This window comes from Mustela lutreola, chromosome 6, assembly GCF_030435805.1.
Source record: "Mustela lutreola isolate mMusLut2 chromosome 6, mMusLut2.pri, whole genome shotgun sequence".
Classification (NCBI taxonomy): Eukaryota; Metazoa; Chordata; class Mammalia; order Carnivora; family Mustelidae; genus Mustela; species Mustela lutreola.
Genome location: NC_081295.1, coordinates 155,166,021 through 155,192,799, shown reverse-complemented (window position 1 = coordinate 155,192,799; position 26,779 = coordinate 155,166,021). Strand labels below are relative to the sequence as shown.

Here is a 26,779-nt window from a genome sequence, read left to right as displayed (position 1 = left end):
AATTGACACTATGTGTTGGTTTTAGGTGTACAATATAAGAATTTGATAAATGAATTCTCATGGAGAAAGACTCTCCGTCCCCTTCAATGTCCTTCTAGTGGGACTAAAAATCAAATTCACAGGAGACAAATTAAGCAGAAAAAAAAAAATTTAATAGCATACCTGCGGGGAACCCATATATGTGAAAATCCAAAGACAATCAGGCAAAACGAGGCATATATGTCATCCTGAACTACAGAGAAGGAGGCAAGGGTCTGGGACTTTGGAAGGAAGGAGAACAATTTGCAGAGGACTAGGAAGACGAGCAGGTGTCCGTAATTAGAAGTTTGCTCTGCCATCCGGATGGGTCACTCAGATAACATTTATCTCTGGTAATAACCCTTACTCTGGGAAAGACCCCAATTTAGTTTCTTTGATGTAGTTAAGGGAGGCACAAAGTTTCTCTTGGTCCTGCAGGGTCTCATTTGCCTTCGGCTCAAAATAATTTTCATGCCGAAGTGGTCCATCTTGGGGCAGCCTGCCCTCGGCTCCTAGAGCATATATGACAAGATGATTATCACAGTAAGTTTAGTTAACACCCATCACCACACACAGTTATGCATTTCTTTTCCCTTGGGATGATAACTTACAGGATTTATTCTTTTAACTTTCAAATCTACATCACCATGTCGTCAACTATAGTCATTCTGCTTTGCTTTATATCCCCAGGACTTATTTATAGGAAAGAAGTCATAACTTTTAAGCATTGAAATTACATAAACCCTTTTATCTGACCCTATTGTAATAATCTTAGTTAAGAAACTGACAGCCTCCAACACTCCAGCCTCTTGGGTGTTTACTCAAATCGGGGAGACTTCTGGAACTGTGTCTCTTCCCCACTCTGGGCAAGCTGGGGCGATCATTCTGCTCACCTCACTGGTTCACTTGTCTCTTTAGAGATCACTGTTTTTTATTATCCCATTTGTTTCTTTCAGCTGTTTGGTCCCCCATGCCTCCCCCCACCCCCATTTGTTTCAAATGGGAGAGTAAATCTGGTCCCTCCTCCATCCCATGGAAATACATGAGTCATTTTCCATGCTTTTGTTTCCTACTTATTTTTGGTTTTAATTTACATTTCTCTTACCTAATGGGATGGGGGTGCATTTTTTTCGTGCTCATTGGCCACTGGTTTATCTTTTTGATGAAATGTCTATTTAAAATTTGTGCCTTTTTTTTTAATTGGGTTATTTATTGTTCTTGAGTGGTAGGAATTCTTGTGTTGTATACGGTGGGCATGAGTTTTTCATCAGATGTGTGTTTTGCACATATTTTCTTTTCTTTGCACATATTTCTATAGCATGCCTATTCATTTTTCTTAACATTATTTTCCCCAATATTTTATTTATTTATTTATTTTATTTATTTGACAGAGAGAGAGAGACACAGAGATGGAACACAGGTAGGGGGGTGGGAAAGAGAGCTGCAGGCTTCCCGCTGAGCAGGGTGCCCAATGCAGGGCTCGATCCCAGGACCCTGAGATCATGACCTGAGCCAAAAGCAGACGCTTCAGCGACTGAGCCACGCAGGCGCCCCAACAGCATCTTTTGTTAAGCAGAAGTTTAAAAAGTTTTTAGTAAAGCCTAATTTATTAGTGTCTTTTTTATGGAGTTCTGTGCCATTTTTAAGAAATCTTTGTGTACCTCCAAATCACGATGTTATTCTTCATTGCTTCCTCCAAAAGCTTTATAGTTTCATGTTTATCTCAGATTAATTTTTATATATGGTGTGAGCTAGGGATAAAGATGAACTTTTTCCCCATAAGAAAATCCAGTTGTTCTAGCATTATTTGCTGAAAAACAACAAAGTCTTCTATTCTTTGCATGTTTTGTTTTTGTTATTCCATTTTTGAAATATTTTTATTTGTTGGTATTAATTTTTAGAAATTTCAATCTAGCATAGGTAGCATACAGTATTTTATTAGTTTCAGAAATACAATGATACAGTGCAGTGATTCAGCAGTTCCTTATGATACTCAGTGCCCTCCATGGTAAGTGTGCTTTAATCCCCTTCCCCTCTTTCCCCCATCTCCCTACCCATCTCCCCACCCATCTCCCCTCTGGTAACCATCAGTTTGTTCTCTGGAGTTTAGAGTCTGTTTTCTGGTTGTCCTTTTTTTTTATCTTCTGTTTGTTTGTTTTGTTTCTTAAATTCCACATATGAGTGAAATCATATGGTATTTGTCTTTCTTTGTCTGACTTATTTTGCTTAGCATAATACTCTCCAGCTCCAACCACGTTTTTGCAAATGGCAAGATTTCATTCTTTTTTTTTATGGCTGAATAATATTGCCATATATATATATATATATATATATATACACACACACACACACACACACACACACACACACACACACACATCTTCTTTATCCATTTATCAGTCGATGGGCACTTGGGCTCTTTCTATAATTTGGCTATTGTAGATAATGCTGCTAAAACATCAGGGTGCGTATATTCCTTTGCATTATGTTTTTGTGTTCTTTGGGTAAATGCCCAATAGTGGGATTGCTGGATCATAGGGTAGTTCTATTTTTAACTTTTTGAGGATACTCCTTACTGTTCTCCATACAGTTTGCATTCCCACCAACAGTGCACAAAGGTTCCTTTTTCTCCACATCTTCACCAGCACGTGTTGTTTCTTGATTTCTTGACTTTAGCCACTGCTGACAGGTGTGAGGTGATATCTCATTGTGGTTTATGATTTCAAATGGGTTCTGTTCTATCCCAATCTAATTTTTCAACCCTTTGCTAGTATCATACTGTCTTCAATCTGTAGTTTTGAAGTCAGATAGTGTAAGTCTTCCAACTTTATTGTTTTCCAAGATTGCTTTGGCTGTTCAGATCCTTTGTATTTCCATATGTGTCTTAGAATAAACTTGTCAATTTCCACAAAAAAATCTTAGTGAGATTGTGATTGGAACTGAACTGATTCTATTGAATCAAGAGATCAATTTGGGGAGAACTGACATGTTAACAATAGAGTCTTCCAATCCTTGACATTTTAGGGTTGCTATTTATACAGGGTTTTAATTGATTTGTAATGAAATTTTGATGGAATATACTGGGTTTGATACTCTTCTCAGATTTTATCCCTTTCATCTATGTATTTATTTTTTTTCTTTTTTTTTCATCTATGTATTTATTAGCAAAAAGATTTTTATATTATTATTTTATCTTTTTTATGTTTGCAACACCTACAGTATAATCTCTTCTCCCTGATAATGGTGACTTGTGTCTTTTCTCTTTACTTTTTTCTTGACCAGTAAAATCACTAGAGGCTTTTTGATTTTGTTTGGTCTTTTCAAAGAACTAATTTTAAGCAGATTATATTAAACAGATCTTTATTATGTTTTCTATCTTATAAAATTCTTTTTATTATTTCCTTTTTCTTTCTTTGAGTTTATTTTGCAGTTCTTTTTCTAAGTGCTTGGACTCAATTTTTAGCCCATTAAATTTCACTTTCTTCTCTTCTAATGTCAGTGTTTCCCTCTACATCCTGGTTATGTTTTTATTATTATTTAGTGCTAAATAATTTCTGATCTATTGTGATTTATTTTTGACCAACATATTATATTAAAATGTCTCTTACTTTCCAACCATGAATTTTACTAGTTATCATTGTTTTTGATTCTGAACATAGTTGCATTATGATATAAGCAACCTTGTATCTCTTATATGATATTATTCCTTGGAAATTTGTAGAGATGAAGCCAGTGTGTGATCAATTATTATAACTCTTATATGTGTGCAGGAAAATTATGTATATTCAGCAGTTGTTGAGTGGTATGTTATATATGATACCTATATCTATATCTCTATCTATGTCTTTTTTTTTTTTTTTTTTGGCTTATTTAAAACAGGGAAGTAAGTCTGACCCCTGTTATTCTACCTTGACCAGAAGTAGAAATACATGTGTCATTCTTAATGCTAATGTTTCCTACTCATTTTTGGTTTTAATTTACGTTTCTCTGATGCCTAATGATAATGTTGGGCACTTTTTCATGCGCTTATTGACCTTCTGTGTGTGTGCGCGCGCGCGCGCACGGGGACAATCTTCATTGGGGGAGGTTTGGTAGTTTTGATTCAAACCGTCTTCATCATTACTATTTTTTTTTTTTTCTCTTGACATGTCCCAACATTTATTCGTACCTTTGGGGGCTACTGTTCCTTTGACAACGGCACAAGTTAGTTTGGAACGACACATCTCAATACAACATTCTCTCTAAGGCCACTTAGAGCCTAAGGAAGGTGCTGCCCTCTCTCCAGGGCGGGATAGGGGCCCAGCGCTCGAGGTGAGGACGCGGGACGGGAGGCGAGCGCGCGAGTAGCCCTCGGGCGCGCGGGGGCCGGGCGCGCAGGGCGGGGCGAGCGCACGCGGGGCTGCGAGGGCGCGCGCGGGTAGGCACAGCGGCTGCGCGCGGGGCGACGAGGGACGCACCGAGCGGCGCGCCCTACTCCGCGTGAGGCGCTCGAGCCGGGCCGCGGATGGCGGGCCTCGGGGAGGGGATGCCAGGCGGGCTCGCAGACGTCTCCATGTCGCCTGCCGTGCGTGACGCGCCGCGGAGGAGCCTTTCCCGAGGTAATGGGACGAGGAGGAGCCTTCCCGAGTTCTCCATCCTCGCGCCCGGGGTGCGCGGAGAGGTGACTCCCTTTTCCCACGCGGAGCCTGGCTCCTCAGGAGGATGCTGTTTTCTGGTCCCTGGGCTCCGCTGGCCTCCCTCGCGCCCCTCGGCCTGCAGCCTCTCTCCCGCGGCGCCTGCTTCTCCGGCACGAGCCTGGCGGCCCCTCGCCTCCAGGAACCCTCCCTCGGTTCCCACGACGAGGCCCGCTTGTGGGCGCGCCTGCTGCGCCCTCCTGAGACGGATTAAAATGCATTTTAATCTGCTGCTGCTTTCAGTTACTGAGGGGAGAATTTTAAAATCTGTGATTTTGAGTTCGCCTGTGACTCCTTTTAGTGTCGCCAGTATGTCTTGAGGCTGTTAGTAGTGCATGTAAACCGAAAATCACGGTCGTTTCTGGGGCGCCCGGGTGGCTCCGTCGGTGAAGCGTCTGTTTTCCGCTCTGGTCATGATGCGGGGGTCCTGGGCTGGAGCCCTGGGTAGGGGGGAAGGGGGGCTCCCTGCTCAGGGGGGAGTCTGCTTCTCCTCCCTCTGTCCGCACCCCAGCTCATGGTCTGTCTCTGGCTTTGTCGCTTGCTGTCTCTCAAATAAGTAAAAAAGTATCTTTAAAAAGTAAAATTATGGTTTCTGATGAATTGTTCTCTTTATCTTTATGAAATGGCTCTCTTTGGCAATGCTTGTTATTACGACACGTTTTCTTTATTGTTAATATGGCTGTGTCAGTATTCTCTGCTTAGAGTTTGCTTGATCACTTTTATATTTACATTGCTTATGTATAAATACGTAAACACTTATTTCAGGCCTCAGGCCATAATTGGATTAAGGGTAACACTGTGGACTTTCTCATGCAATCTGGTTTTGTTTTTGTTTTTCTGCTTTGTTTTTTGTTTCTTTTGTTTTTGTTGATCCTTGTTTATGGTACTTTAATAATTGAGTACAACCTGTTGCTTGATGCGTTGGAACTTTGCCTGCAGAAATTATCATTAGCTGAGTTAGAGGTGGAGCCCTCCAGACAGGATCTGCATTTCCCTCTCCCTGGTCTGTGGGATCTATCTACTCCTCTAGGTTATTTTTACCTAAATGTTCAGCAAGAGGATTGCCCAGTTCCCCCAGCCGGTGTGAATTCAGGCTGAAAACACTCGTGAAGGCTAGCTTCTGTTTTTTTTTTTTTTTTCCTCTCTCCTACTTAGCATTAAAATTTGATCTAATAAATTTTCTTGCTCATCTTGACCTGGGGTTGAGATGGGAGAAGTGGGAGATTGAGGAGCAAAACCAATTTATGTCTACATTCATTTTTTTTTAAAGATTTTATGTATTTATTTGACAGAGATCACAAGTAGTCAGAGAGGCAGGCAGAGAGAGGTGGGCAAGCAGGCTTCCTGCTGAACAGAGAGCCTGATGCGGGGCTCAATCCCAGGACCCTGAGATCATGACCTGAGCCGAAGGCAGAGGCTTTAACCCACTGAGTCACCCAGACACCCTGTCTACATTCATTCTTAAATTGATGGTTTTAGCCACTGGGATCGCTTTTGGGGGGAAGATCTTCGTTAGACTCCTCAGCTGGGGAGACTCTGGGCTGTGTCTCTTGAGCCATTTGAGGCCTTGAATGCAAACTTCGGTGTCTGTCTCCATCCTCCCTCCTTGTTTGGGAAAAGGCTGGCTACAATCTTATCTGTATTCAATCCCTGACTTGAGAATTCCTTACTTTTGTGACAGGTTATTGACTCTCTTAAGATTGTCAGATTTTTAGTTGTTTTTAACAGGAGAATTCATTCAGGTATTCAGCCCATCACCTTACTGGAAACAGAAGGTTTTTTGAAATATGTATTTTTTAAAGATTTTATTTATTTATTTGACAGAGCATGGATGAGAGAGAGAGCGAGAGAGCACAAGCAGGTGGAGTGGGAGAGGGAGAAGCAGGTTCTGCACTGAGCAAGGAGCCTGATGGAGGGCTCAATCCCAGAGCCCCAGGATCATGACCTAAGCCGAAGGCAGATGCTTAACTAACTGAGCCACCCAGGCACCCCTGGAAACAGAATCTAAATTTAGCACATGGCACCTCAAGCTCTGTTAGGCTGCTTATTTATGCTTTTTTTCCTCTCACATAATTACAAATGTCAGTATAATTGAGAATGTTTGTTTCCTTTAAGTTCCATGACTAGAAATTAGGAAGGAAATTAACCACGGCTTTAGTGGTTAAGTGTATGGTAACCATTTCAGGAGTGTTCCTAGCTTGGGTCAGTTTTTAAAAATGCTGCCACAAAGTTTTGAAGAAGATACCACAAGTCACTTCCATCTGTTAATTTGAAACTGGCCCAGTAAACTTAACATTTTTATTTTTAGCTTTTGTCTCCTTTCAGTTTATACTTCTGTTGTTGTAGGCTTCTTCCAAAACAAAAATCTCCCAAACAAGCTATGGTGGGCTGATGATTGCCCTTAACCCCCAAAAGGTATGTCTATGGGAGCCTCTGAATGTTGATCTAGTTTGGGGAAGAAGAGGATCTTTGTAGACATAATTAAGGATCTTGAGATCATCCTGAATTATCTGGGTGTACCCTAATACAATGGCCAAGGATTTTTGAGGCAAAGGCACAGACGTAGACACGTAGACACAGAGGAGACACAGAGGGAAGGTGGTGTGAAGACTGAGCCGAAGGGAGACCAAAATGATAAATCTGCAGAAGCTAGGAGAAAGGCACAGACACGCCTTTACAGCTCCCAGTGGGAGCCAGCCCTGCTGACACCTTGATTTCAGACTCCTGGCTTCTAGAATTGTGAGGGGATGCATCATTTCTGTTATTTTAAGCTGCCTGGTTTGTGAGAACTTGTTTCAGCAGCCCTAGGAAACTAATAACTAGTCGTACACATTGTCCCTACGCCCATAAGTTTTAAAAGACTACAGTCTAGTTTGCCATCAATTACATCAATTATGGTTAAAAAAAAAAAAAAAAAATGGCAGTGAGCTCAGAGAACCAGAATGGGACCTCAGAACAAGTAGAAAGCTTTTCTTAATTCTCAGCATTACTTTTTAACTGCGTTGCATTCAGGTTTGGCCCTTGCCATCAGCGCCCTCTCCTTCCTCATCTTTAAATAGTATTTTTAATGTTTGACCCTCCTGTCCCGTCCTTCATGCCGCCCCCAACCCATACACATTGAAAAAAGCCTCTCTGAAACGTCTGCAGTGACTCTGAACTTGGCAGAAGAGTCATTTTTATCCAGGAAGACGAACAAAAAAAGAGTTCCTAGATTTTGGATAGCTTTATTTATATTCCCAGCAGCTCCCTGAGGTAGGTATCGTTGGGACCATTTTATTATAAAGGACAGTTTTTTCATTTTTCCTCAGTTAGAATCAATGAACTGGAACCAGAAGGAGCCTTGGAGCTGTTGGCCTGACTGTTTTATTGACTTGTTAAACAGTTCTGTGTGACTCTGATGTCCCAGATTCTAAGACGCTCTGGGGATTCAGCTGTGATTAGTCTATTCCAGGCTTCACCTGCTGGTGAGCCACTATCTCTAGCTGTTAGCAATAGTGTAGTGTTTTGTGGCATTAAGAAATGTGATGTTAATATTAAACCAAGGTAATTATAAGTAGGCATTTTTTACACATTCCAAAAAAAATGTAAATGGACAAAGATGTGTTGTAGAGCTCTATTTCTGTTGGGACTTATACATCTACTTTATTCATAACTACTATATAGTATTTCATGGAAGAATGTGCCATAATTTGCTTATTCCAATTTTAAGATGGGTAAGGGACCCGAATAGATATTTTTCCAAAGAAGACATACGGATGGCCAACAGGTACATGAAAAGGTGCTCCACATCACTCATCATCAGGGAAATGCGAATCAAAGCTGCAATGAAACGTGGAAGAGAATGACTACTATCAGAGGGACAAGAAATAAGTGTTGGAGTGGATGTAGAGGAAAGGAAACCCTTATGGAATGTAAATTCACACAGCCACTATGAAAACAGTATGGAAGTTCCTCAAAAAATTAAAAATAGATCATATGATCCAGCAACTCCACTTCTGAATATTTATCAGAAGAAAATGAAAGCACTAACATGAAAAGATATACCCCTCCAGTTTCACTGCAGCTTCTTTATAATAGCCCAGACCAAACAGGAAGCAACATAAGTGTCCAACTATGGTTGAATGGGTAAAATGTGGTATTATAGAATACCAGTGGAATATTATTCAGTCATTTAAAAGGAAATCTTGCTATTTGTGACAGCATTGGCTGGACCTCAAAGGCACTATGTTAGGTGAATTAAGTCAGACAGAAGACAAATATCATATTATCTCACATATATGTCAAATCTAAAAAAAAAAAAAAACCTCACAGAAAAAGATCAGATTACAGTTACTAGAGGCAGGGAGCAGGGTTGGAGAATTTGATGAAGATAGTCAAAAGGTGCAAGTTTCCAGTAACAAGTCCTGGGGATGTAGCATATAACACAATGGTCATATTTAATACTGCTTTATAGTGTAGCTGAGAGTTGCTAAGATAGTAAATCCTAACAGTTCTCATCACAAGGAAAAAAGTTTTTTCTTTAGTTTTTTGTATGTATATGAGATGATGGATGTTAACTAAACTTATTGTGGTGATCATTTCGCAAAATATATAGCCAAGTGATTATGCTGTACATCTTAAACTTATGCAGTGCTGTGTGTTAATTATATTATATTGTATTGTATTACAATTATATTGTAATTATATTATAATAAAACTGAAGAAAGTCAATAGGTAAACTAAATGATATACTAAAAAAATTAATTTAAAGGAAGGAAGAGTAATAGGAAGGCAGAAGAATGAGAAAGAGATAAACAGAAAACATAGTAAAATGGAGGACATAAATAATTACATTAAATATAAATGTTCTACAGACATGTGAGTGAAGGCTTTCACTTGGACCTTCAGACCAGTCCTGCTGCTGTCAGCTGAAAGTGGATCATGAGGGAAATTTGGAAATGTCCTTATGGAAATGTCCTCTAACTTGATTGTGGCAGTGGGTCCATATCACAGACCTATGTCAAAACTCACTGAAACTAAATTTTACTTTATGCAAATTATACCCTAATAAAATTATATATATACATATATAAAATAGCATTAACTAATCTCAGTCAGCAGAATATGGAACAGAAGGATCATCATCCAAACTCCATCTGAATTCATGATCAGCAACATTTTGAGATATAATAAAGTACTTATCCCTTAAAGAAATTAAGATAGTCAAAACACGCCAGTTGAAGAGAGATTATCATAATGTATAAAAGATTAAGACCCACTCTATGCTGTCTACAAGAAATCCACTTTATTTTATTTTTTTTTTAAAGATTTTATTTATTTATTTGACAGACAGAGATCACAAGTAGGCAGAGAGGCAGGCAGAGAGAGAGAGAGAGAAGGAGGCTTCCTGCGGAGCAGAGAGCCCGATGCGGGGCTCGATCCCAGGACCCTGAGATCATGACCCGAGCCGAAGGCAGCAGCCCAAACCACTGAGCCACCCAGGCGCCCCAAGAAATCCACTTTAAACTTAATGATATAGATAAGTTAGAAGTAAAAGAATGGAAAAAAATATACCATGCAAACACCAGTCCAAGAAAGCTTAAATGGCTATATTAACAATGGAGTTGGCTTCAGAGCAATAAGTACCAGGGATACAGAAGCACATTATGTCAATTTACCAAGAAGATGTAAGAATCCTAAATTTGTTTCTGTATAACAGCAGACTCTCAAATTTATGAAACAAAAATTTAATAGAACTTAAAGAAAATGGAAAGTCAGAATGACAGTTGGAGACTTCAACACTCCTTTCTCAGTAACTGCTAGAATAAGAACAGAGAAAATTTAGCAAGGATATGGAAAAACTAAGCATAAATCAGCTGGATCTGAAAGACATTTAATGGAAAATCCCACCTGAAAATAGCAGAACATGCATTCTTTTCAAGAACAAACATCGACCAAGAGAGACTATGTCCTGGGTCATAAAACAAACCTTAACAAATTTTAACTATTGGGATCAGACTAGAAATCAAGAGAAATATACCTGGAAAATCTCCAAATACTTGAAAACTGAAAAACATATTGCTAAGTAATCTGTGAGCCAAAGAGGAAATATCATATGAAATTAGAAAATATTTTAAGCTAAGCAAAGAAAACAAGTATCAAAATTTGTGGGATACTAAAGAAGAGATTAGAGGGAAATTTGTAGCATTAAACATACATATTAAAAAAGAGGAAAGTTCTCACTTTAGGAAACTAGAACAAATGAGCAAAATAAACCAAAGCAAGCGGTGGAAAGGAAACAATTAAGACAAGAGCAGAAGTCAGTGAAATGAAGAGAAGAAAAGCAATAGAGGAAAAACAATGAAACAACATCACCAAGAAAAAAAAAGACAAATACCAGTATCAGCAGTGAGAGCGCTCACTGAAGATCTCACAAGTGTTAAAAATACCAATAACAAAGGAATATTATAAGTAATTCTATGTACAGAAATTTTTAAAAACTTAGATGAAATTTCCCAATTCTTTGAAAGCCACAAATACCAAAATACCAAAAATATGGACATCCCCATATCTGTACTTCTGTAAGTTTCTTTGTAAGTTAAAATCTTCCAAAAAAAGAAAATCAAGGCCTAGATTATTTCACTGGCAAATTCTACCAAACACTGAATGAAGAAATAACACTGATTTAACATATTCTTTTTCAGAAATAGTGGAGGAGGAAACAGTACAACTCTTAAGATTTTGCTACCAAAAACTGACAAAGGCTATGCAAGAGAGTGTATATTAGTACTTCTCATAAACATAGGAGCAAAATTCTTAATGAAATACTGGCAAATTACATCAAGGAATATGTAGAAAGAATAATACAACACAACCAAGTGGGGGTTTATCCCAGGAATGTAATGGTTCAATATTCAAAATTAGTCTAATCCATCATATTAACAGATAAAGAAAAAAACCCAAATGATTATATTAACTGATGCAGAAAAAGCAATTGATAAAATTCAACATATACTTCTGGTAAAATAAAAACCAAAGCAAAAACAAAAACTCTTAGCAAACTAGGAGTAAAAGAGAATTTTTCTAACCTCATTAAGGGCATCTGTAAAAATCCACAGCTAACAACACACTTGATAGAGAAAGAGTGGATAATTTCTTCTACAATGCTTAAGGAAGATAAGAATGACTGCATCATGCTGAAATTTGTAGTCAGTGCAGGAAGGCAAGAAAACTAAATAAATCAATGTAGACTGAAAGGAAGTCATAAAATATCTTTATTTCAGACACCATGACAGTCTATGTAGAAAGTCCCATAGGATTTACAAAACTAAAATCTGTAACTATGCATCTTACATTTGGGAAGATTTCATCTTCAATAGAATCATCTTACATTTAAAACATTGCAATATGTTTTTAATTATATTATCTTGAACTTGTGCTAACTTAGAAATTTTTTTTAAAAGTGTGGATTTTAGAATTCAGTTACAAATACAGTTTAATGGATATTTATGTTAAACAATATATCAAGTGCTTTCTCTGTGTCTACTGAAATGATTATATTCTAGTCTATTAATAATTGGTTTTTATCTTTGAAACCAATCTTGCATTTCTGGTGTAAAGCATACTTGGTAATGAAGCAGTATAATTAGGGGGAGGGGATTGGTAAAATATATATAATAAAATGTGCCATTGTAACCATTTTAAATGTGCAATTCAGTGGCATTAATTATATTCACAGTGTTGTAAAACCATCACTGCTATCTATTTCCAAAACTTTTTTTTTTCATCCCAAACATAAACTCCACCCATTAAGCAATAATTCCCCATTTATCCTACCTTCTATTCCTGATATTATCTAGTCTACTTTTTGTCTCTATGCATTTGCTTATTGTAGATATTTCTTGTAAGTGCAGTCATACAATATTTATCCTTTTTGTCAAGTGTATTCCACTTCGCATAATGGCTTTAAAGTTCATTTAGGTTGTATCAGAATTTGATTATTTTTTATGGCTGAATAATATTCTGTTGTGTGGCTATATCACGTTTTGTTTATCCATGCTTTTGTTGTTGGGCAACTGAGTTATGTCCAACCTTTAACTATTGTGTATAATGCTTTAGTGAACACTAGTATGTAAATATCTGAGTCCCTGTTTTCAATTTTCTGGGACATACACGTAGGACTGGAATTAAATACAAGAGAAATGAGAAAAGAGTGATAAAATGAAAACAAAAACTCAACATATAAAACCCATGGAATGTTACTTGCTTAGTAAAGGCCATGCTCAGAGGAAAACTGATAGCTCTAACATTTATATTAAAAAAGAAGAGACATCAGTAGAGAGAATCTATGAAACCAAAAGTTGGTTCTTTGAAAAGATCAACAAAATTGACAACCTTTAGCTAGAAAAAGAATAAAAAAAGACACAGAAACCTAAAATCATAAACAAAACAGGCACATAACTACCCACCTTAAAGAAATAAAAACAATTATAAGATAAAACTATGAACAATTATACAATAACAAATTTAAAAACTTAGTGGAATGGACAATTCCCAGGAACAAGCAAATTGCTTAAACCAACTTAAAAAGAAAATAGAAAACATCATCATTCTCAAACTCTCCAAAACAGAGAGAAACACTTCCTAATTCATGCTGAGGTCAATATTACCCTGATACCAAACCAGGTAGGTGAAGGGAATTAAGAGGCACAAACTGCCAGCTGTTAAAAAAAAAAAAGTCATACCGATGAGAAGTACAGCATAGGTTGTATAGTAAATAATACGGTAACAATGTTGTATGATGACAGATAGTAACTATATTTATCTTGGTGAGCACTAAATAATGTACAGAATCATCAAACCATTCTATCAGACACCTGAGACTAATATAACATGTGTCAACTATTCTTTAAAAATAAATTTAAAAAAGATGTTACAATAAAAGAAAATTATAGTTAGTATTTAATTATCTCTAAATACATCTATAGGTTCAATGCAATGCCCATCAAAATCCTGGCAGAGTTTTTTGTACATATAGACAGCCAACTATAAGATTTATAAGGAAAAACAAAGGAACTAGAATAGCCAAAACAATTTTGGAAAAGAATAAATTTGGAGGGACCACACTAGCGTATTTTAAGACGTGGAATAAAGCTACAGTAATCAAGACAGCATGATATCGACAAAAGGATAAACACTAGATCAATGGAACAGAGTAGAGAATCCAGAAATAGATCCACACAAATATAAACAATTGATTTCTGACAAAGGTGCAAAAACAATTCAACAGAAAAAAGATAGCTTTTCAATAAATATTATTAGAGCAGTTGGACATTCATATGCAAAAAAATAAATCTTGATTTAGACCTCACATTGTATACCAAAAAATAAGCCAAAATGGATCAAAGACCTAAATGCAAATGTAAAACTATAAAATTTTAGAGGAAAGTGTAGGAGAAAATCTCGTAACGTTCAGTTAGGGAAAACCTTCTTATCTATAATACCAAGAGCACAATCCATAGAGAAAAGTTTAATGTATTAGACTTTGTCAAAAATATGTTTTGTTCTCTATAAAAGACACTGTTAAGAAAATAAAAAGACAAACTAAAGACTGTGATAAAATATTTGCAAATCAAATATCTGACTAACCACTTGTATCAGAAATTATAATGATCTCTCAAAAATCAGTGTCAGGAAACAACAGCCCAATAATAGCTGGGCAGAACATTTGGATATGTGCTTCGCCAATGAAGACATACAGATGCAAATAAACTTAAGAAATGATGTACGCCTGGGTGTACATCATTGTACATGATGGGCGTCTGGGTGGCTCAGAGGGTTAAGCCTCTGCCTTCGGCCCAGGTCTTGATCTCAGGGTCTTGGGATCGAGCCCCACATTGGGCTCTCTGCTCAGCAGGGAGCCTGCTTCCTCCTCTCTCTCTGCCTGCCTCCCTGCCTACTTGTGATCTCTGTCTGTCAAATAAATAAATAAAATCTTAAAAAAAAAAATGATGTACTTATATCAGTAGCCATTAGGAAATGCAGATTGATTAAAACCACAGTGAAATAACAAAACTTTGAAAAATTGGCAATATCTAGTTATGGTAAGGATGCATATGAATAGGACCTCTCACAAATCGATAGGAATTCAAAGTGGTGTGGAAAACAGTTTGACTGTTTCTTTAAATATGCATTATCGAATGACCGAGGAATTCCATTTCTGGGTATTTGCCCTAGAGAAATTAAACTTTTATTCGCACCAGAACTGTGCACAGATAATAGCAGCTCTAGTCATAATTATCACATCAACTCAAACATTAGTCAACAGGTGATTGGATGAATAGGCCATAGAATACAAAAAAAAAAGTAAATATTGTTACATACAACAGCATGGATAAATCTCAGAGACATCGTCCTAAGTGAAGGAAGACGGTTTCAAAAGGTGACGTATTATGTGATTCTATTATTATGGCATTCTGGAAAAGACAGAACTGTAAGGGAGGAGAACAGATCAGTGGTTGTCAGAGGTTGGGCTGGGGGAGGGTTTTTGACTGAAATGGGACAACATGAGTGAGTTTGGGGGTGATAACAGCTCTGTACATGCATTGTGGTGGTGGTTGCACAAAATTCCACATGTGTTAAAATTCATAGAGCCATTCACAAAAAGTGTGAATATGGAATATAAATGGATTTTTTTAAAAAAGATTTTATTTATTTATTTGACAGACAAAGATCACAAGTAGGCAGAGAGGCAGGCAGAGAGAGAGGAAGGGAAGCAGGCTCCCCGCCGAGCAGAGAGCCTGATGTGGGGCTCCATCCCAGGACCCTGGGATCATGACCTGAGCCGAAGGCAGAGGTTTTAACCCACTGAGCCACCCAGGCGCCCCAAAATGGATTTTTTTTAATTTATAAAAAAGCAAATAAAAGCAAATAGCTGTCTTAACACCTTCAGCCATGGTAGTAAAGCTAGCATATTTGTGTAAGCCATACTTAGGATGCAGTCAAGCTGCATAATTCATAGAACTCATAACCCCTTAGGAAAACAATATGGATGATCTATCCATTTTTTCATATGGGAAGCATAGTTTTATTATTTGAAATGTTAAGATCCTATAGGTATTTTAATTTTGCTTTTATAAGATTCTGTAATTGCATACAGCATTTATTTTATCCTGAGTACATGTGGTGACTCAGCCTCTGTCATATTGTCTTTATGAGCAAGTAACAGTACCATCTGCTTCATGATCATGCTCCTTTTCACCCCTCCCAGGAGTACTTTGTGGACAAAGAGCAGGGACTGCCTTTCTGCAGACAGGGAATGCACATGCCATCATACTCAGGAGGAAATTATTGTAATAGTTTACTTATCTGCATTTGTTGGGTATTACAAACTCATTATAAATTTATGGGATAACAAACCAGTCCTCAAGGTAAGTTTTTGTAATGATACCCTGTAAGGACTGGCCATAATTTCCCATCGGTTAAAGGCAGCACCGTAGAAGAAATCATGTCTGTGGAATTCAGGTTCTCCTCCTACCACTTATTAGAAGCAATTAATTGACTTCTATAGGCTTTGTTTGTCTCATCATTAAAGCATGACTGTTTTCACTTTGAAGTTCTATGTTCTCTGATGCACCTACATGTGTTTAATTACTTACTACATCAGATGGCTGGTGTGTTTCCTTTCTTTTAGCCTCGTTGACATTATTTAGCTTCTTCATAGGGTTCTAATAATCCTTTTGGAAAGACTGACCTGAGATTAAAAAATAATTCCTTGAGATGAATGTTATTCATTATGGATTCATTTATCATTTACTGAGCAGGACTATTCTAAATTCTAGAGAAACAGAGATAGAACGATTATCTTCAGAGCTATAGTCTGTCTACTGGAAGAGAAAAACAATTATAATACAGAATGCTGTGTTATGATACCCATGTGTTCTGGAGGCAATGGGATAGAGATGGGGTCAGAGAAGGATGACTGGGTGAGACACGGAGCTCAGTTTTGAAGTATGAGTGGACACTGACCAGCAGAGACCGAGGGATGCTGAGCTGAGAGAGGACAGCACAGGATAGGGGATCACAGCCGGCGTGCTCGGGCAAGCCAGACCGTGGACCGCATGGTGTGTGTGCCCCACACATGGCTTGGATTTTTTTTTTTTTAAGATTTTATTTATTTGTCAGAGAGAAGGAGAGAGAGTGAGCACAGGCAGACAGAATGGCAGGCAGAGGCAGAGGGAGAAGCAGGCTCCCTGCCGAGCAAGGAGCCCAATGTGGGACTCGATCCCAGGATGCTGGGATCATGACCTGAGCCGAAGGCAGCTGCTTAACCGACTGAGCCACCCAGGCGTCCCATGGCTTGGATCTTATCCAGAAGGGATGAGGAGCCCAATGGAGTCCAGTGAGGAACAAGGATGTGGTCAGAGGTGTACTGGGGAGGTTCGGTTGTGTGTCTGTGTGGTGGGAAGGGAAACAGGAATGTGGATTCTGGAGACCAGTTTGAGAACCATCACAGGGATCTAGGAAGGCAAGAGTGACATTTCGGATTGAGAAGAGAATACAGATTCAAGAGGTGTTAAAGAGGTTGAACTCTCAAGCACTTGGAGAAGAACCAGGTGTGGTGGTTACTTGATTACATGACACTTGGCTACTGAATATGCTGCCTTTTAAAGTCATTGCAAGCCACTCTTCTGTGTGTACATAATGGGCACATGTTTCTCTCGGTACTGACAGTACCCGTCCAGGGGAGCCACTCAGTACTGGTTTTATTATTATCTTAGAGGGAGACAGAGAAGAATCAGGAAGTGACAGTTTTGTGAACACCACACATTATGGTTTAGGAAGAGTGATCTGATGGTATCATGGTTTGGAGATGAGACCGGAAGCAGGGAGACCAGTTAGCGAACCATGTTGAGATGAGAGGGGATGGAGGCCCTGCTGCAAATCACGTTCCTCCCCCGTGGGGGACGTCAGTGGAGGACATTAGCGTGAGTAGGAAGGGGAAAAGCTACTCACATCTGTGGGTGGAATGACATTTGGACTCAGGTCTATAGAGTGGATTCCCGGGTCACAGATAACATGAGTCACCCTGATGCTGTAGAAATACAAATGTTTGCATATGCTTTGTATTTATCTGTCTGACTAAAATTATCTGTCCAGTCTAAGTAACCAGGTTGTAGCTCAAGAAAGTGAAATTCCCTTTACCAGAAATGTCTGTCTTCATAACCCATGTCCGATGAAACACAGTGACAAAGCCTTATCTCTGGATCTCCACTTTTCTGCCCCATTTCACCGCCATCTCCTTCCCATAGGACATTGCAATGATGATTTCCAGAGAGGTTGTTGTTTGGAATTGAATGTGGGAGATGCTCAGCTCTGATCAGTGGCAGCACAGAGACTAGGTCTCAGGGGGTGGTTTAACTGAGCATTTGTGTACTTTTAACATTGGTAGACTTTTGATGGTTTTGAGGGGACTTTTATTTAAAAAAAAATTTTTTTTTGCTTATAAACAATAGAAATTTACTTCTCAGGAGGTTGTAAACCCCAAGATCAAGGTGCAGATTCAAAGTCTAATGAGAGCCAGCTTCCTGGCTTTTCAGACTTTGCCCCCAAAGTGGGGGAGAAGCTCCTCCTTGGGGCCTCCCAGGATGGCGCAGCCCAGCTCTGGCTGTGTAGTAGAGAGCTGGGGAGGATACTGCTGTCCAGTGGGGTGACCTTGGGCAAGTCATCTGACCCTACAAAGTCTTAGTTACCTTCTCTCAAAACTGAGATCATTAATAGCAGCTATCTCATTAGAGTATTGTGAGGATAAAATTAACTAGTTCATGTTAAGCACTTAGTATTATTCCTGCCTAATAATATTTAGTCCTGTATGTATTTAATATTAAAAACAAGAGTTTGTTCTTCCCGCCTATTTAAAATAGTTGGTTTTGGCACATCTAACTTTAATTCCAACCACCATATATGATTATACTTAAAAACAAAGTACAAACAAAGTAGACTTAAAAACAATGTCTTTGACTAATTATTCTTCCCTAAATAGGGACATTAGGCCAAGTATAGTCTTTATTTTTCCATGGGGTAAGTAGAGGGGCCTGGGAAGTGCAAATGTAGAGAAAAAAGAAAAAAAATTCTAGCATTGTTCTTTTTTCTTTTCTTTTTTTTTTTTTAAGATTTTATTTATTTATTTGACAGAGAGATCACAAGTAGGCAGAGAGAGAGGGGGAAGCAGGCTTCCCACTGAGCAGAGAGCCCAATGCAGGGCTCAGTCCCAGGACCCTGAGATCATGACCTGAGTGGAAGGCAGAGGCTTATTCCACTGAGCCACCCAGGTGCCCCTCTAGTATCGTTCTAATTAGACTGTGCATCTGAGAATAAATTGCTTTATTACCTGGGCATATTCTTATTTCTCAGGTATAGTAAGGAAACAAACATCAAAAATGACCCAAATGAACTTAAGAATCTGATCAAGAGCAATTCAAGAAGAGTTAGCGTTACTGTTACAGTCGTGTATTTTTATAAATACTTGTCTTGAGCCAAATGAAACCGTGAGTCCCTCATCCTTACATAGAAACCTCACGGGCCTGGTGGAGAGCCGTGCTCACAGTTACCAGAGGCAACCTGTAGCCAGCCTCCCCACTGCAAAGTCAGCGTGAACCGTGTAATCGGTTCTGACATTTGCTGACTTCCTGTGTCAGACCAGTTGCTGAATCCAGTCCATTCTCCTTCGTAAATCCCTCATAAAACTCGCCTCTGGCCTTTTCTGCCATGGCCTTCATTCACCTCACATTGGTAGCCTCGATCCCCACAGTGGCCCTGGACTGGTCTGTGCCTCCACCCCTGCTCTCCCTCGATCCGTCCTCTGTGCCAGCTGGTTTCAGTCTACTGATCAAAATCCATGGTGAATTTTGGTGGGTTGTATGATCAATGGCATTGATTACAACCCTCATTTTTACAAAGTTGAACCAAACAGAATAGAATATACCTGAGTACGTTGCATATAACCAAGGTATGTATGATTTCAGGAAATTTTGGTTTGGGTACCTTGGTGGACCCCCAGGGTCCTGATATAAAAATGTTAATACTTACAGGAGTTATAGGCAAAAAGTTTGGAAGTCCCCAGTCTATATAGCTTTAAGAGTAACCTTTTTAAAATGCAAAACTGTTTCTGTTCCTCCCTGCTTACATTTCTTTAGGATCTCCCCAGTGCCTCTAGGATAAAAGCAGTTTTTAGTCCCCAGGTCAAGGCTAAGAGAGGTTTTTAATTATTCCAGTCTTAGTAGGGCATTCAAGAGCCTTCATCATTCAGCATTTGCTCCCATCTTCTTGACCCAGTCCTCCAGATGTGTCCTATAGCAGTAATTCCCACACCTTAGTGAATATTGGAATAACCTGAGGAACTTGGATTAAATCCAGATCCCTGAGCCCTACCCCCAGGGACTCTGATTCAGTAGGTCTGAGGTAGAGCCCAGGAATCTGCATTTGTATCACCAAAGCATTCTGGGTAACAAGAATGAGGCTGTTGGATTCTGTCATGAGACAGAGTGAAAGGGACTTAGAGGACTAAGTGCTTAACTCTTCCTTGTGAGGGGGCGAGGGGATGGGAGAACAAGAAGTTTGGTCAAGAAAAGCTCAGTTTGAAATCTTCGGCGTTTAAGCTAGATCTCAGAGGTGAGGAGGGGGTTACCAGTGTAGTAGCTGAGAGGGAGAGGGTGAGAGAGACCGAGGAGGCAGGGAGGGACTCCAGATTCTGGTCAGAGGATGGCCTGTGCTGGTGACCGGAGGTGTAAATAGTATCTTCAGTTTGGTGAACGCAGATACTTTGAATAAATTTATGTCACTCACTCACAAATGATTTGTTGAGCTCCTTTAGCATACCTCTACAGGCATCGTACTAGGTACAGGGATACAGCTGTGGAAACGCCCTTCCCTCGTGATGCAGGAATGCCAAATGCCACCCAGAGGGGCCGGGGTCCGAAAGCCTCCATGAGACCACCTGGGGAACTTGTCTGAGTAAACAGCACTTGAGAAAGCTATAAAACAAAGCAGGAATATCACTGCCTTGTGTCCTCAAGAAACCACTTCAGTTTGCAGAGGACCACGTGCTGGGAGGCCAGCTCAGCCGGGAGGCGGTGGCTTTATCTGGGGAGAGATGAGTGAGCCTTTAAACTGAGATGGGACACCGAGTTGCAGGAGTGGGTTTGAGATCGATTTAGAAGTTAGTCGCTTTAGGATTCTGTAAGTGATTTGTTACCGAAACCAGCACATCTGTAGCTTTGGGAAAGCAATGGGCTAAAAGTGTTGTTTCGAGAAGTAGAACCTAGAGATCTACCATTACTTGCTAGATATCTACTAGACAGGGGCCTGTTTCCCTCCTTATCCTTCCCTTACCCAGATCACATATTCTGTTTCTAGGATTCAGGATTCCATGTTTCATGCAGTGATCCCTGTTCACACTGGATGGGCAGAGCTCTGAGGAGGTCAGAGAGCTCTGTGGTCTATATTGCCCACTGGGTTTCAGAATAAAATTGCCCATCTGTCTGTACCAGCTGTGGTTTGATTAGTACAGTAAGAGGACTGTGTGTTAGAAGAGACACAGAATTCTGGATCTTCCTCAGAGCCAGGCTAAAACCATTCAGACACTCAACAGATATCTGTTGAGTCCTGTCTACAAACCAGTCCTGGTTGTCCCTTCCATCAAACTTATATTCTTTTGGAGGGCGGGGGACAGGACAGCTGTGAGCAGACATCCAGAAAATAAACGTGAGCACATGATAGTCAGCATTTCTAAAATTTAGCTACTTGAAGCAAAAGGATCCAGATCAGTGGTGTTCCACTCCCCCCCCCTGCCCCCTAGACATGGACTTTTTAGCTTGAACTGTATTCTGGCTCAGAAACCTGTCACACGGGGTGCCTGGGTGGCTCAGTGGGCTGGGCCTCTGCCTTCAGCTCGGGTCATGATCCTAGGGTCCTGGGATCGAGCCCCATATCGGGCTCTTTGCTCAGCAGGGAACTTGCTTCTCCCTCTCTCTCTGCCTGCCTCTCTGCCTACTTGTGATCTGTCAAATAAATGAATAATATCTTTAAAATAAAAAAAAGAAAGAAAAAGAAACCTGTCACACAAAACAATTACCAAGAGCTCAGAGCTCAGGTGCAGGCAGAGGGTGAGGCCCCACCCCTCACACGTCCTCTGAGTTGGTTTTGGGGGACGCCTACCAATCATCTAGGTGGTGTGACAGCTACTCATCTGTTGACTGTTGATACTTAAGCTCTAATTTTTGCCTTCCTTGTTTGTTACTTTCTTCTTCCACGGTCCTCTGCATCTTTCCGCCGCTGTGGAATCGCTCCTTTCTGCCCGTGGAATTCCCATGTTCTGATGGGGTACCTCGTCAAAGCCACCTGGCATGTCGGTTATGGCCCTGCCTTCGGTCATCTATGATTTCCTTTGCACTTGCACTTGGCGCTTTGGAAAGTGCACTTTGGCCAGTTTGCACTTGGATAAGCAAAGGCATCCAAACCAGGGTCACACGTGCTCGGGTGATGGGCTTCCTGAGCATAAAGCAGACATCTAGGGCCCCTGCTCACATGGGTGCAGGAGGGAGCTGCCTCGGAGGTGTGGAGCTCTTGGCTTTCTTCTCCCATAAATTTTATTATCCTTCCAGCTCCTACAGGAAAAAATCTCTTTAGTGCATATGTATGTGGCCACAGAACTTCCATAGCCTCAAGTTTCCTACCAAGACTAAAGAGGGAATCCAGTGATTAAAAAAATTTTTTTTAATGTAATTTGTAATTTTTAAATATTTTTAGACTTATAGAAAAGCTACAAAAAATAGAGAGATTCCCCAGACTTTCCCGAATGTAAACATCTTGCATAACTGTAATACAGTCATCAGTCACCAGGGAATGAACATTGTCACAGTACGACTGTCACCTTTGTGTCTTCAAGCAAGGGCATCATCAAGCCTCCAGAGATGACCAGAATTTACACGGATTCCTAGGACTTTGGACCGTATCTGTAGGAGATGAATGCTACTGTAGGAGATGAAATATTTCCTCACTCATCCTGGATAAAAGAGTACTTTACTTGGGCAGGATTTAAGGATTATGACCCAGTGCTCAGGGTATGTCATGAGTATAATTTATTTGTCGCTGCTTTCTTGTATTACTGGCAATATGAAATTGCCCCGTAGTGTTCCAGTTTGTTTCTCACGAGCATCAAGCCCTACCAACTGCTTCACGGAGCAGATGAGATCATGAGATAAACAATCCCTTGTTGAAAATCTCGGGACTGTTCCCTCAAGTCCAGCTCAGTTCCCTCACATCACCTCATTGTGTTTCTGTGGGTGTTTTGTTTGGCATGGCAGAAAGAACTCTTCACACCGTGGGGCTGAAAGGTGTCCCCCACCTGCTGCGGTCGTGACCTGGAGCAGGGTGACCCAGAAGCAGGCACCTCTTATGGGCAGCTGTGGCGAGAACTAAACTGCACAAATTAGCTCCAACATGTGCACTTGGAACTCCCAAGCTGAGTGGCTCGGGTTACAGCCTGGTCACCGAAGCTGCAGGTGCATCCAGGAGCAAAGGAAGTACTACAAGTGAGGAGGTGCGAGAGGAAGAGGTGCCTGAAACAGGCCAGGGGCCTGCAGAGTCTGAGCAAGCAGCTCCTCACGTGTAGATGTGATCTGGCTTCGTTTGCTGCGGGGGATGCAGAGCTTAAGGACGGCATTGGGAAGCAGACGGCATTCACTCCTCGAGACGAGGATCAGGAATCCTCAGAGTGAGGCCTAGTCCCAGGTTTACTTTTCCACCCCAGGACAGTAATACCAGGCAGTTCTTCCTGTTTGTGAAAGCAGGGATTCCCAGACACCTGTCCCTGGGGGCGCAGGGTGGGTCTCTGGTCAGTGGTGAGATGAGTTGGAGTATGCTGATGGATGCAGTCACAGAGCTGTCAGCCTTCTTTTCTTGGGGTGAATTGTCATTATTCCGAGATTAGGTCCCCTTTATTTTTGAGGTGTTAAAGCATTCTTCCCTTAATGACATAAAAGTAGATGAAATAATTTTTTTAAGACCTCACCTGCAAAAATAAAACACAGCTGAGCCTGGAACAGCACAGGTTTGAACTGCACTTAAAAGCAGATTTTAACAGTTCAGTACTGTAAATGTATTTTCTCAACATGTTCTTTCTAGCTTATACTTTATTGTAAGATACAGTATATAATACATATAACGTACAAAGCCTGTGTTAATCAACGTTTTATGTTATCAGTAAGGCTTCAGCATGTTATTGGTGGTTTTTTGCTAGGAAGTCATGTCATAAGTGGATTTTTAGGTACACAAGGAGGGGACTGAGGGGGTGGATCTGTGCCCCCAATCCCCTGTTTTGTTCAGAGACATTGCATGGGTATTTGTATTAGCTCCCAAATGGTTTTTAGGAAATTGTTTTTTTGAAATCCAGAGACCTGGAAAACATTGGTCTAAATGATATTTTCTGTTGTACAATTAGTATGAAAAAGAGAAAATATTTGGAATTTTCAACAAAACTGTGTGTTCAGCTGCAATATAATGATGAAAAACATTGCACATTCTATTTCTTCCATCATCTGCAAACTTACCCCGGTATTTCGTGTTTCATTCCTAATAGCACTCAAGATAATGGTAATCTCCTCAGTAAATTTGATTGAAGTCATTGATATGTTGCAGCTTGCTTGCTTAGAAGGCTAGGATCTGAATGTTATCAGTTCAGGAGAGACCGAGGGAAAGAATTATCCTACCTGCAAGTAACTGCTATCATTTAAGGAAGTTTGGGTCTTACACAACCTAGAATTTTTGAAAGACCTTGACCCCCAGATTGCTAATGCTTCTTCCCTTTACCACCTTTTCGTTTGCAGAGATGACCGAAACAGAGGAGGACTTCAGTCCTTTTCCTGGAGGGTATGACTATTTGGTTGACTATCTACCTTTATCCTTTGCAAAAGAAAGCCCGAGCTGGGAACACATGTATGAGGAAGTAAGTAGGAAGTCCAGGGGCAGTGCTCTTTCTGGTCTTCTTTATTTCTGCCCTTCCGAATACACTTTTTATTTTAGAATGATTTTAGAGTTACAGAAAAGCTGCAAGGATAGTACTGAGAATTGTTAACATCTTACTTTACTGTATTACAGTTGTCATAAGTAATGAGGCCATATGGAAACATAGTTATGAACTCAAGTCCGTACTTACTTATTTTTGAGTTAGTTGCAAAGACTCTGCATGCTTGCTTCCAAACAGCTGAGCGGCTTGAGTGCTTTCCAGACCTGCAAGCCTCCATCTCGACCTCCTTTCCCTGGCCTCCAGTGGCACCTCCTTCCCCGAACCCAGTGGGCATTCATAGAGCGGGAATTAAGTCAGCATACAGCAGCGGATATCTGGGTGAGCTCCAGTGCTGAGCAAACCCCTCACCCGTGGCACCATGGTGGAAGAGAAGAGCTCCCGGGCTTCCACCTTAGGACTGGTGCCCCATCCGTGCTGATCATAGGCTTTGAGTGACCGAGTTCACCTGTCCGAGCCTTTGTTTCTTTATTCCTTCCATGGGGCGTATTCCCATTCTGCCATTTTTTTTTTTTTTGTCCAATAGTTAAATAACTAATAAATTACGTGAGCATGCATTGTAATTTTCAATTCTATACGAATGTAACTTAACAACCATTAGATAAATTAGGATATACAGGCCACTCTTGAATATATTACATGTGCCATAGAAATGTATGCTACCTAATTGTAGCAGTAAACTACATTTTAATAATTTGACTTGTATTTTGATATTAAGCCAAGTACTTGCCGTTGAAGAGAATCCTAGGCTAAAGCTTCAGTAAAATCAATAACCTATTGCCTGCTTTCTGGGTTTTATTTTTTATTTATTTATTTTTTTAAAAAAGATTTTATTTTTTATTTATTTGACAGAGAGAGATCACAGGTAGGTAGAGAGGCTGGCAGAGAGAGAGAGAGAGAGGGAAGCAGGCTCCCCGCTGAGCAGAGAGCCCGATGTGGGACTCGATCCCAGGACCCTGAGATCATGACCTGAGCCGAAGGCAGTGGCTTAACCCACTGAGCCACCCAGGCGTCCTGCTTTCTGGGTTTAAAAAAAACAGGTTTTACATATAGGAAAAGTGTATGTGAAGCACCCATTTTAAGCAAAATGGATCTATTCAACGTATTGCTTTATTTAACAAACGCTTACATAGCTCAAAGCACTTTATAAAATTATACGTCATTTATTCAACAACAACCTTATGGACACGGTATCACTATATTCCCCACTTGTGGATGAAGACAGCCCGAGGCTGTCCAGCTGGCAAGCGATGGTGTGGAGGTGACCTCAGTGGTCTAGCTCCAGGGTCTACATATTAGCCACTGAGTTGCTTCTCAAATCTGATTCACCAAATCTATACATTAAGGTATCGGTTAGCCTTAAAGGAGATCATCTTTGGACTTTTTTGATTCACAAGTTCTTGTGAAATATTTAACCAAAAGTCACTTTTTCACAGCTTTTCATAATGCATCTGTCGGGTGAGGCAAACAGCAGCTCTGTTGCAGACTTAAATGTACCGCGGGCTGAATCGTCACAACTGCTGCATATTTGGCTCTATGTAAAGTGGCTTTTGGTGCTTTTATCTGGCAGGATTTTTTTTTTTCTCAAGTTTTTTACTTAATTGCAAAAAAGATCGTGCCCAAGAGCACAAGCAGGGGGAGTGGGAGAGGGAAAAGCAGTCTCCCTACAAAGCAGGGAGCCTGACATGGGGCTCTATCCCAGGACCCTGGGATCATGACCTGAGCTGAAGGCAGATGCTTAACCGACTGAGCCACCCAGGCGCCCCATCTGCCAGGATGTTAGTGAGATTTCTTACGGTGAGTTTTGCTTAGGCCTGCCCTGGGGAGAGCTCCTCTCCTTGCCGCCCGGAGCCCCCTCATGCTACCTTTTTTTAACCATGAGTTTTTCAAACTCCTAAGTATATTTTCTATTTCACCACCTCTCCCTCTGTCCTAGATGCACGGCTCCGGTAGTCAGCCTCCTCCTCCTGCCCCAGTCAGGATGGGCTCCTGTAGGTCGGCGGCAAGTCTTTCACCCTCCAACATCCCT

The 26,779-nt window shown here is 40.4% G+C and overlaps 1 long non-coding RNA gene across 3 annotated transcripts in view; it reads left to right on the top strand.

The window, feature by feature from the left end:
• Nucleotides 1-4,434: 4,434 nt before the first annotated feature.
• The window catches only part of LOC131834827 (uncharacterized), an 84,520-nt gene continuing 62,175 nt past the window's right edge, over nt 4,435-26,779 (top strand). For all 3 annotated transcript variants that reach the window (XR_009354961.1, XR_009354963.1, XR_009354962.1), the window contains exons 1-2: nt 4,435-4,616; nt 24,554-24,672. This is a non-coding gene — a long non-coding RNA (uncharacterized LOC131834827). The remainder of the gene's footprint in view (nt 4,617-24,553; nt 24,673-26,779) is intronic.